The 12,424-nt window shown below is 34.0% G+C and overlaps 1 non-coding gene across 1 annotated transcript; it reads left to right on the forward strand.

Annotated features, from left to right (window-relative positions):
- The first annotated feature begins 7,197 nt into the window (after positions 1-7,197).
- LOC141415780 (U1 spliceosomal RNA) lies at positions 7,198-7,356 on the forward strand. Its single transcript, XR_012440733.1, has one exon. It is a non-coding gene; the product is annotated as a U1 spliceosomal RNA (small nuclear RNA).
- The last annotated feature ends 5,068 nt before the right edge of the window (positions 7,357-12,424 follow it).

The raw sequence follows: 12,424 nt of genomic DNA on the forward strand, positions 1-12,424 counted from the left end.
CATGATTATTGCATAACCCTCCTTCGTGGTCTTAATGTCCTCAATAATCAAAACTTCCTGAACACAAAGGGGGAATGAAACTATAGTAGAGGGGTTGGGTGAAATTGTTCAAGGTACACTGTACATATTTATGGGATTACCACAGTAAAATCCCCTCAAACTATTGATGTATGAGAAATAAAAAATAAATAAATTTTCCTAAACACTACTGAAAATTTACTCTAAAAATGTTAATAATATCAATATTCAAAAATTGTTAATGGCCCAATTATTTAGAATCAAAAATTGTTAATGGCCCAGTTATTTAGAGAATTAAGGACCAATCCATCCCCTGATCAAGACCTTCCCTAGGAAACCCAGCCTTCTCTCCAGTCTCATTGAATATGTCTACAGAAACTTTTAATATACCCTTGAGAGTTCCATCTCTGCTTATCCATTTGAAATTTACTCTTCCAGACAGGAAAATCTTTTCAAACCTCATCAAAATACCATCCCACCTAAACTGCCTCAATCAGATACCATTCATTCCACCTCTAGAACTGTACAGTACTTTGTTTCAGCAGATGTCACTTACTATATTCTGCCTTCACTATCATTTACAAGAAAACCATGTATCCCTAGTACCTATGAAGTTCCCTCAATCCCCTAGAAGTTACCTGAATTCCTTCTCCAATAGAATCTGGTACTTCTAAGCAGATAAAAGGTGCCCAGTAAAAGATTTGCCTATTTGTCTATTTGTTCGTTTATCCTATCTGAGGGAGTTGCTACAACATGCTACACCATGCACTTCCTTGCATACCTGATAAAATGTGAATGCTTATGCTTCAAATTGCATTTCTGTCCATTAAATTATAGTATGGGTTAAAATACCATCACTTTAGTCCTGATAAAGTATTTTTCTTCTCCTATCTCCATCTAATAATAGATCCTAAAGCCATATGATACAAAACTTGTGTACAAGGCATATTCTTATTTCTGTCTTAAAAGTTTTCTCCTATTGCTTGCACAAGCAAAAATCTCTCAAATAAATTATTAAGAATGATTAGGACCATGTTTTAAAATTACAGCTTAAACTAATTTCAAAAGTGATACCAAATGTCAGCATTCCATAGGGCTGAGCATAGGACAACTAAGGAAGGAAGACACTTCACAAGAAAAGGCAATAAAAATTCCTGAAGAAGCTAGGGAATTGTTGTAAGATTAAGTCAGTAATCTAGGAAAGAATTTTGTCCTCCATTCCCATATGACAAGTGTTGAGAGACATTTGCTTCTCTGAAAAAACAAGAATATATTCTTTCTTTTTCCCCTAAGAATATCTTTCTATATCAATTTCTTTCTACATTGATTGCTTCCTAAAATTTATTAAATCTTTACTTGGGTTGTTTTCTTAATATAACTAGGTACCATACAAAAATAATCACAGGATGGATTGTGGAGTGAACTAAGCTAGTTTGGATATCATTTTGGAAAGTCAACTCTTTAACACTGACATAACACCAATTCTTGTTCTCCAATGCAGTATGTCAGAACACCAGCAAATTGAGCAAGACTACTTCCAGTAACATTGGAGGGTATAAGATTTACTTTGTTGTATATAGAAAGTCCTGAAGAAAATTTATTCACATTTTTTAAATAGTTTCTCTCATTTAAACAACAAGCACAGAATAACAACTCACTAAATCTTTCACAAACTGCTACCTGGTATTCTCTAAAATACCTAGCAGCCGGACACATTCATTTTGGTTAACCATTATAGTCATTCTTTGCATTTTTGTATCTTTTTCCAAACGGGAATGAATATGGCCCTATATGAACCTAATGCCAAGAAAAATGTAAGCTAGTGCTCATTAAAATGTCCACTCTTTGCCAAAGCTAATTCTGCCTCAGAATTGTGAGGACAACACCCATTATAATGTCTATGATGCCACAGTAAATTGTTTCAACCATCTTCCTGCTATTTAAAGTGTGGAAAAAATACAGACAATCTTCTGGAATGCATTCATTACCTTGAAAGTACTCGACATGCTGGTCATGCTGAAATAAGTATGATTGTAGCTTTTGTGGTATAAAACACTTTTACCTCATTACAGTCTCAAGACAATTTATGCTATAATCCCATTTTCACTTAAAATAGTTCTCAAAATTCTTCATTGAAAAACCTGCATCCTATAGAAACAGATTTAAATTTATCTCTTATGTTTTATAAAAACTGATCAAAAGACTTCACAGAAAACCTTAGAAAATCAGATTATCATTTCAATCATCATAATCACACCTACATATCACAAGAAGAGAAAATGAAACAGATTATGAATTAACCATTATTAATGTTTGGTAGATAAAAATTAAGAGTAAAGTGAAAGAAAAATGTGTTAATTGTATATTAGTGATCAGTACCCTACTTGTACTCTATTGCCACAAAAAATGAAACTGGTATTCTTACTGGGATTGAATGTTATTCGTTAGCAAAGGATACTAAGCTCAGAGAACATAAATGATTTAAAAATGTGCATTTTAATCCATAATTTATAATTTCTAAAAATATTGAATTTAAACTAATGGTATTCAAAATTGATTGAAAATAAAATAATAAATTGATAGGTTTTTCTACTAAGAGAAAAATTTATTACTCTTTTTCCACACTATGGTAATGCAGTCCAGTCCATCCAAGCAATGAGTCTCACCCATACACTATAGGATAACCCCTAAACTTCTCATTGTGGCAAACAGTGCCCTGATCCACCTCTCTTGCCCTAGATCTTGCAAATTTACTCCTACCCATTACCCTACCATCTCTCTAGGTCTTCACTCATGCTAGAGGATAATCCAAATTGCCTTTCTTCTTCTTTGCACATCCCCTGACTGCCTGAGAACACAAACTCAGTTCAAGAATTACTATCTTTCATCAAGTCTTTTCTGTTACTGTACATAACCCAAGGAGGAGTCACCATGTTTTTCATTTGGGCCATTTGGTAAAACACATACTACACTTTCCTGCATGTCTTAATGTGTATTCTACCCATCAGAAAACTCCATGGTCCTACTTCTAAAATACGTCTTAAGTTCACTCACTTTTCTTCTCCTTCAACACCATCCCTATCAATCCATACCAACATCATTTCTGGTCTTACTGAGCCCATCACTCTCCTAATTTATCTTTCTTCTTCTACCCTCATTCCTTTGCAACCCATTCTTCACATAACCTCTGGAGTGATCTCTTGAAATGTCACTAGAATGGATCAGTAATCTGTTGTAAATTCTTTGATATACCTTAGTGCTTTAAGATTAAAATCTAATGTCCCTCCATGGCCTTCAGGGGCCTGTGTAACCTGGCTCTACCTGCCCCTCTAACCCTCCTCTTATCTCCACTCCTCATCATTCTCCAAAAACACATGGATCATTCTGCTCTTCAAACACTCTCAGTTCCTCCCCATGTCAGTGTTTTCCTTTTGACCTTTATAACCTATTCTAACTCCCATCTGGCATTTTCATTGCAATTCTTCAGGCCTCTGATCAAATGCCATCTCCAGAAATACTCTTTATCACTCTAATGTAGCCCCTCATATGTAGCTCACAGCATCTGATTTTTCTATATACAAAAAAAAATGCCCCTTGACTTGTTGTCTTCTTCCCTGGAACCTGAGGGCTCCTGAGGACAAATCTCTTGTCTGACTGGTTACTGCTGTATCCTCCCATCTGACCTCACTATCTGATCCTTGGTGGAAGCTCATTAAATATTTGTTTAATTAACTAATCTCTGTAGACTTTTTTCTGCTACATTATAAACTACTTGAAGTTAAGGACCATGCCTTATGTTCTTCTCTGCTGTACACGCTAGAAAAGTGCTTAGCATAATATAAATTTTCCATAAATGATGGTGGATGAAATAAATGAAAAAATATATTTTTTAATTTGATTAGTACACAAAATATATAATCCAACTTTAAAACAGTACTTGGATCATAGAAGGCCTAATAAATGTTAAATAAATAAGTGGAGTATGCATAGGGACCACTTGTTCCTCATGCTGCGTTTATACCTTAAAATACTTATGACAAACCAAGACTTAGAAACTCATTCCCCACCCCCAAAAATGAGAACATGCCAAGATTTAAAATTTTTGTTTAGTGCTGCTAGCTATACTCTCATTCAAAGTCCAATGTCTTGCAGGTGTTCACTCTTATGTTATACCAAGATCAGAAAACATCTGGGACTATATATAAGTACAGTTTATGATTTCTGAAAATATTACTTGGTTAAAAAGTCTGGCCTTGAAAACACTTTTGAAAGTACACTAGATTAATTTGATGAGCACTGTTGCTGAAAAGTGCATGTTCTTTAATCATAAAATTTTCTAAATCATTTCATTATCATTCAGAACAATGAAAACAATCTCTTTGAACCAACTTTTTGATAACAAACTCCTAGTCTGAAAGTGAAGCTTAAGTCCTGGATGGATGTGAGTGCAGGAAAAATGCACGCTTTATAAATAGTTTATTTTAAAAACACACATGTTTGGATTAAAAGCAATCATCCTTTCATGCTTATAATTCAGAATAGAACCTTCAATAGTAATCATAAGATTTGAACCATAAATTACTATTTATAAAGGATTTAATAAAATTTAGATTTAATAAAAGATCAGTCCATAATAAAATAACTGCAATTAAAAATCATGTATTTGTCTATTAGTCTTCATCTTACCTATAAAATATAACATTTTAGGACTGCTTTCACAGGAAAAATAGGTATTTATTTTCTTCTCTTTAGATTCTGTTTTCAAATAACCGCACAAACTTTATGGGGTTAGGGAATTTTTGCATAATACGTAATAATCTATACAACATGCATTTGGCTAAAATTCAAGAAGTTTTTAAAATATAAAGCTCCTTGAAGGGAATGAAGTCAGAGAAGACTACTATAGTTTTGCTTTATGATCTTTCACAAACCCCAGAGAAATTTCAGTGTTTAAAATTGAGGATCAGGTCTTCACTTCCTCCGTTTGTATTTCTCTTCCCACCACAGCTACCGTTTATTGAATTCCTAATAGGAACCAGGCTCTGTGTTAGGCAATTCACATTTACTACCATTAATCTCATTCTAGATAGTCAACCTATTATTTGTCCTCTTCGTCCATGAAGGAAAGAAGCTTGAAAAATTTCGGCATTTGCTTCAAAATCTCCATCAGACACTCAAAGTTTCTTCTGTGAACATGTTCTCCATATCACTGCTCTCAAGGCAGCAAGAAAATTTCTTGCATAAGACATTGTGCTAATGAAAATTCTTAACCTCCAGCTACCTACTCTGTACCTGCTGAATTAATAGTATGGAGTTGGAAGTAGAAGGCACCAAGGTGTGTTTCAACAAACCCTCCAAGTGATTTTGCTGATGCTCAGGTTTAAAATGATCGCTCTAAAACGTAACTTCAAGACAATCCCTGGGCTCTTTGCAGGCCAGCACTTCTTTTTTGTTTTTGATATTTTATTTTATTTTTTTTTCTTTTATTATTCATATGTGCATACAAGGCTTGGGTCATTTCTCCCCCCTGCCCCCACCCCCTCCCTTACCACCCACTCCGCCCCCTCCCTCTCCCCCCCCTCAATACCCAGCAGAAACTATTTTGCCCTTATTTCTAATTTTGTTGTAGAGAGAGTATAAGCAATAATAGGAAGGAACAAGGGTTTTTGCTGGTTGAGATAAGGATAGCTATACAGGGCATTGACTCACATTGATTCATTGATTTCCTGTGCTTGGGTGTTACCTTCTAGGTTAATTCTTTTTGATCTAACCTTTTCTCTAGTACCTGTTCCCCTTTTCCTATTGGCCTCAGTTGCTTTAAGGTATCTGCTTTAGTTTCTCTGCGTTAAGGGCAACAAATGCTAGCTAGTTTTTTAGGTGTCTTACCTATCCTCACCCCTCCCTTGTGTGCTCTCGCTTTTATCATGTGCTATAGCCAAATTATGGAAACTGCCAAGATGCCCCAGCACTGACGAATGGATTAAGAAAATGTGGTATCTATACACAATGGAATTTTATGTGGCCAGCACTTCTTTTCCTCAGCCATGTCCATAGAAGAGTTCTAAAACTTCTACTCTATCCTTTCCCTCACACTCTCCACCCTCTTATTTCTTCTCCACTCTCTTATTGTTTCTTAAATTCATTTTTTCCTCATAATTTTCTTCTTTCAAAATCTATATTGCCACTCTTGAATCTTCCATTGCTACACCCCAGTCTTGTGATCACTCAACTACCATCAGGCTTTTTGCTTATCAGACTTCCAACTCTGGGTGTTTGATTAGAAAGCTACAGAGAACCTACCCACTTCATTAAAGAATGACAAAAATGGAAAATTGTTCCTGTCAAAGTCTGATCTACTGCAGGCCCAGATTGGCTATGTACGTGGTTACCGAAACTTCATAGCTATCTACCTGTGATGTCAATAATCAGCTTTGGCCAGGAAAGGTACATTCAAGATCAAGGTTGGGTCTGAGACTCACAGATGTGACACAAATATCAAGGTTTATCTGGATATATTGATCTGTCATTTACCGTGTTATATAAACCTAGTGTCAGCTATGATTGTGAACCTTCTTCAGTCAAAATCACTCAAATCATGAATAATCTTAGTACTATATTGTTAGTTTTATAATGAGAAATATTGGCCATGATAAATATTAATGTAGGAAATTGTAAAACTCTAGTTTTGCTGGTCCAATAAAAAACAGTAATCTATCAAACCATGTATTTGGAAATTCAGAAGAAAAAAATCCAATAACTTGATTAATGATTTATCAGTTGATGATTTCACCAATTCGTTATATTACTTTCTAGAGCATATTATCAGAGAGGACTTCTAAGTGATACTTTCCCTTTTTTTGACATATCAGGGTTTGAACTCAGGGCAGACTCCCTACCAGCACTTTTTGCTTTCAAAATAAGGTTTTGCATTTATGCCGGGCCAGCTTGGACTGCAATCCTCCTAGTTTTATTTGTTGTATAGCTGGAATGACAGGCATGCACCACTATGCCCAGCTTTTATTGGTTGAGATGAGGTCTCGTGACCTTTCTGCCTATGCTGGCCTTGAACCATGATCTTCCCAATCTTTAGCTCCGGAGTAGCTAGGATTTCAGACCTGAGCTACTGTGCCTGGCTAATAGTTTTCTAATTTATAAAAATTTTCAAAAAGAAGAAAAATAATACTTACATGGCAGGGAAGATATCATATCATGAAGGTGGGTTTTTCTAGGCAAGTGTTATCCATTGCACTCTAGATGCGCTGACTCCTACCGTTTCTCCAAATGTGGAAAACTCAACTGAATAATTTGTGGTAGTGAAAGACTGAGTTCATGCTCTCCCCTAAAAAAATTTTAAGAAGAAGCAAAAGAAAAAAGCTTGCAGAAATGAGAAATGAAAATGGGTCCTTACTGATCTTCTTAGTTTCTCAGGAGTCATGTGCTCGAATAGTCAATGGCCTTCTACAGTAGTGGGAGGCTGTCTATGCATTCAAATTGCATGATTAATGTTCTCACAAACTTTTCTTTTACGAACCACGATTGGACCTAGCACAATTTCCCTGGAAAGAAAAATGATTAAGTATAAAATTCTTACCTCAAGGAATCTGCATTAATGACACCACAATATAAGAGCAAAGGAGTAAAGATGAATGGAGTTTCATTGTCCCTTATGGTTGTATTAGAAAGGCAAAGGCATAATTCCACCAGGTACTTTTCCACATTATTGTTCTCTGGCAAAAGCTAAATTAAACCACTGGGATCAAGCAAAGCATGATGGCATCATATGTCTATAATCCCAGCTACTCAAGAGACTGAGGCAGGAAGATCATTGGAGCCCAGGTGCTCGAGACCAGCTTGGTCAACATGACCTAGTTTCAAAACAAAAACAAATTTTAAGGTGAATAATTACAAGTGCATAAAGCTAGATTCATCTTTAATGTACTTTAGAGTAGGAAAAATGGTGCCTGGCCACAATCTAATTTTTGCATCTTTTTTGTCATTGGATGATGAAATCTTTTTGAGACAGAAAAAGTACTCCTTGAATTTTACAAATATTTCCATTATACTTCATAATGTATTCAAACCTAAATGCCAAAGCTAACTCTGGATCCTCAATCCATAAACAAATTCCCGTCAACAAATTAGTGTCTAAGGCAATTAGTACCATGAATAATATTACAGTCTAGTTTTTATATAATGCCTAGAGAAAACAGGACAGAATACATAAAAAACAGCTCATTGCCAAAGCATTGGCAAAACAAGGTTTTAAAAAGACCATCAAGTTTTAGTTACAATATGAACCATAGAACTTGCTAAGGAAATCTCAACTTCCAAAAAATATTTTTAAAAGGCAGTTGCTTCATTTTTATTTCCAAATATGTACAGCTGTTTAGCTCTTGGCAAAGATATTGATAAATGAGAATGTGTGTCAGAATTTCAGGAGGAAAAATATCTATCTACAAATTTAGCAAAATGAGTTATTAGTTATCAGCTGAAAAATTCATTTTAATAAGGAATTTAAATGATGTTATGAAACCAAGTTTTATAATTATGTGCTTTTGACCTCTATTTATATGACTTAATAATCATAACCAAGTCAATGAAATAAGAACAACATAAAATTATTGCTCGGAAAATGGTTGTGACTCAAAATTCTATCTAAAGGATTGGCTCATTGAACACCTTTAATTATTTGTTTATATATAAATTATTTACTTAGATAAGATAGAACAATTTCCAAATTAATAATTCTATAAAAATTAAAGTTGTTTTTACCTATGTGTTTATTTGCCTCTTTTTTTTTTTTTTTTTGCTTTGTTGTGACATTCTATTTTTAATGAAATATTTTTGGCCCCATCCTCTTCTCGTGACACCAAGACCCAGTAAAATCCATCAAGAAGAGAATACAATACCAACACCAGCTGTATTGTTTAAAACAATCATTTATAGGTAACTTAACACATTATGAGATGGTTGGAGGAAGAATATTTAATTGCTAGAAATAATAAAATGGAGAAGTTATTACTAATTATACATTAGCTACCAGATTTTGCCCATGTAAAAATGTATTTTAAAAACTTTTGAATAAGTCAGGTTCCTTCGGGGCCGATAGAATAAATAGAATGTAAGTTTCATGAGCTAAGAGAGCACTGTCTGTTTTTTCAAAGATATATTCAAATTACAGAGAACCATGCCTGATACACAGTAAATATTCAACAAATTTTTGTAAAATTGAAGAAAAAAATACCAAGAACAACTAAATTTGTCTTTTACAAATTTTGACTTTATTTTAAGAAATAATAGCTTTGATTTAGAGTTTTCAGCTGTTTTTCTGACTATATTTTTACTTTGATGAACAAAATCTAGTATCATCATGCACATATATAAGAATTAATATGCTTTCAAAATTCTCATATCTCAAATATTCTCCCTTTCAATATTTACAAGGTTCTATAAGGAGATAAGGAATATATTATGTTCTTTTAATAAATAAAACTTGCTTCCTCACAAGTAAAATATCTTGCCCCAAATCACTCAATTGTTAAATAAAAATATTTAATCTCTGATTTATTTATCATACTATCTCATCCACTTGTTCTTTAAGTGTATGAAAAATCACATTTGCTTCTACATATAATTAATATATCATGTGTACTTAGACCACAAGGCTTAAGCCTCAAACCCTCAGAAGAAGATTGAGTTAGAGAAGGGGAAATATCTAAATGAAAACCAAACAAATCTGGTTACTAAGACAGCTGACAGGAACCAATTATCTAGGAGGTCCTGGCCATTTCTGTGAAAGATGGAATCCAAATTTGAGAATTGACACAGATCTTGGAGATCCTCTATTTCAGATGCTTCACTTTACAGATAACAAAACTAACATCCAGTGACGATAAATTGCCTGTCATAGCTGAGAGACCATGCAACTAAAGTAGAATTCCAGATTTCTGTTTGCTTCCCTTCAATTTTTACATGCAAACAAACATGGAAATTCAACAATGTATTTTTGGTGATCTTCATTTTAGAAACATTCTTAAAGCCTGAGAGAATTTACTATAAAAGTAAGGCCAGTTTTTGAACAGACATTACCCTGCAAGAGTAACTGAAATAGTGAAATATGTTTGTTCTCATGCAATAGCTACCCAGATAGTCACTGGCAGTTACCTACCAACTTTTTGTACATCTTACTTTTGTACATTTTGTCTTCTGTATGTGTCTCCATGTGCTGCCCAACTGTGCCACTCCATCTCAATTCTTTTCCTCTCTGAACAAGATTGTGTTTCACATGTGTGAGAAGCTCATTTCTGCTGTAACAGCAGAATCCATGTACAGTGCAAGAATAGCAGACTGCATTTCAGCTATGGACCTGCAATCTGCCAACTGACTGGCTTCACTTGCTATCAGAGAAAGCAGACTGAAGCCATGTGTCAAATCATCTCCTCCAGGAGCAGCTCCAGCACAAATCCACTGTTAACAGGAAAACTGGCTCAGAAACACCAAGTCAGCAGTATCATGTACAATGCAAGTGTATGGTGGGCAAAACACTTACTTAAGAATAACCTACTTGGGCAAACAGTTTTTAAAATCATAATCTGCACTCCCTAGCAGACTTCAGCAGAATGACATCACAATGGCAATCACTAAATTAATGAAACAAACTCAAGTAATTCCATTTGTGTCATCACTTGAACATTTCATTGTTTAGGGAAGAGTGATTCAAATGAGATTTGAATACATTACCTACTTGCCTTCTGACATCCTTTCAGTCTCTTGTCATTACTGCAGGAACGTAGACCACACAAAAAGTTCCTAGCTCCACCCCAGAAATGCCCAAAGGAATACTTCAGTATTGTCCCTGAAAATTGGACTCAAAATACCTAACCCAAAATAGATGCCTATTCCTATGTGTAGAATACTTTTTGGGTGGCTGTGAGCTTGTGGTTCCCCATAACCTCAAGACAATTTCTATTTTAAAACTGTTATAATTTGGTTTTAGAAATTTTTCATTTGATTTGGGGCTAAATAGCCTTATGGGAAATCTACAGAGTCTGAGTCAATCACAGAAAATGGTAAAATTTTGCTACGGACACTGCACCAAGCTACAAGTTGCAGGGATTTTTACCTTAGGTTAATTTAATGTTCTAAAGTTATTTTTCAAATGATCACACTATAATCTAGAAGTGATTTTGCAAGGCATATATTCACCTGTAAGTCTTAAATCTATGTTTCTAGGACTTTTATACAAGAGTTACCAAATGTTATTTAAAGAACAATTTTTATGTCAAAAAAATCTCCTCTGGGACTGGAAGTGTGGCTCAAACGGTAGAGCGCTTGCTTTGTAAGCACAAAGCTCTGAGTTCAGACCCCAGTCCAAAAAAAAAAAAGAAAAAATCTCCTCTGCATCTTAGAGAAACTTTTAAAATATATTCATAGAAACTAGAGGTCATCTTTAGACATGAATAAATGAACTCCAATTTAGATCAACTCCTTAAATGCAAAAATATTAAGTGGACTCTATGTTTAAAGAACTGAATTGGTCCTTGCTAGTGTATTTTCAGTTTTTTACAGGAACAGGCAAATAGTGCTTATACAGTTTTCCCTCCACTACAAAGTTGAGATTTAATGCAGCATCATTCTATAATTTTACTTGAAGATTTTTATGTTAAATATCCTCTTTCTCAATTTCAGAAGTAATATATAATATTAGTACATTGGGAAATAAAAGTAGGTGAAAAAAGTCACATGTAATCTTGCTCAGCAGATAATCACTATTAACATTTTTATTTCATATCTTTCCAACTTTTAATGAATATTTATGCACCTATTATTTTTTGAGAGCATTGCAAAAATGCTGTGGGCATAATATTTTACAGTTATTTTTAATTGAAAAATTCATTATGTACATTTTCCTAAGTCATTAACTAGTCTACAATATAACATTAATGTCTAGTTAATATTCTATTATATGGTAATATATATTTAACCATTTGATGTAAATGAATATTGGGGTATTTCTGATTATTTATCCTTAATGTTTTTATGAACATCTTTGCATAAGTATCTTCATGTATATTCTGATCATGTTGTCAATTTAATTGGTTAAATGAAATTTTCTGGGTTCATGACTAATAAATATTTTTAATCTGCTTAATAAATTTTTATCAAAATTCCTCCAGAATCACTTTCTTTACATATATGTGCATATGTGTGTGTGACATCATTCCTTTCCTTAGTTCTAAGCTAAATTAAACAGTATTTTTTTATTTTATTTAATTGTTGTGAGGTTATGTTGGTGGGATAAAAGAGTAAAGAATAAATGGTTGTATGGAGTGCTATTCTTTCCATGAGTTACCATGGTCACTCTTCACACACCAGGGCAATTAATGTTCATAGCATACTATATTTT

Source organism: Castor canadensis, chromosome 1, assembly GCF_047511655.1.
Source record: "Castor canadensis chromosome 1, mCasCan1.hap1v2, whole genome shotgun sequence".
In the NCBI taxonomy this organism is placed as follows: domain Eukaryota; kingdom Metazoa; phylum Chordata; class Mammalia; order Rodentia; family Castoridae; genus Castor; species Castor canadensis.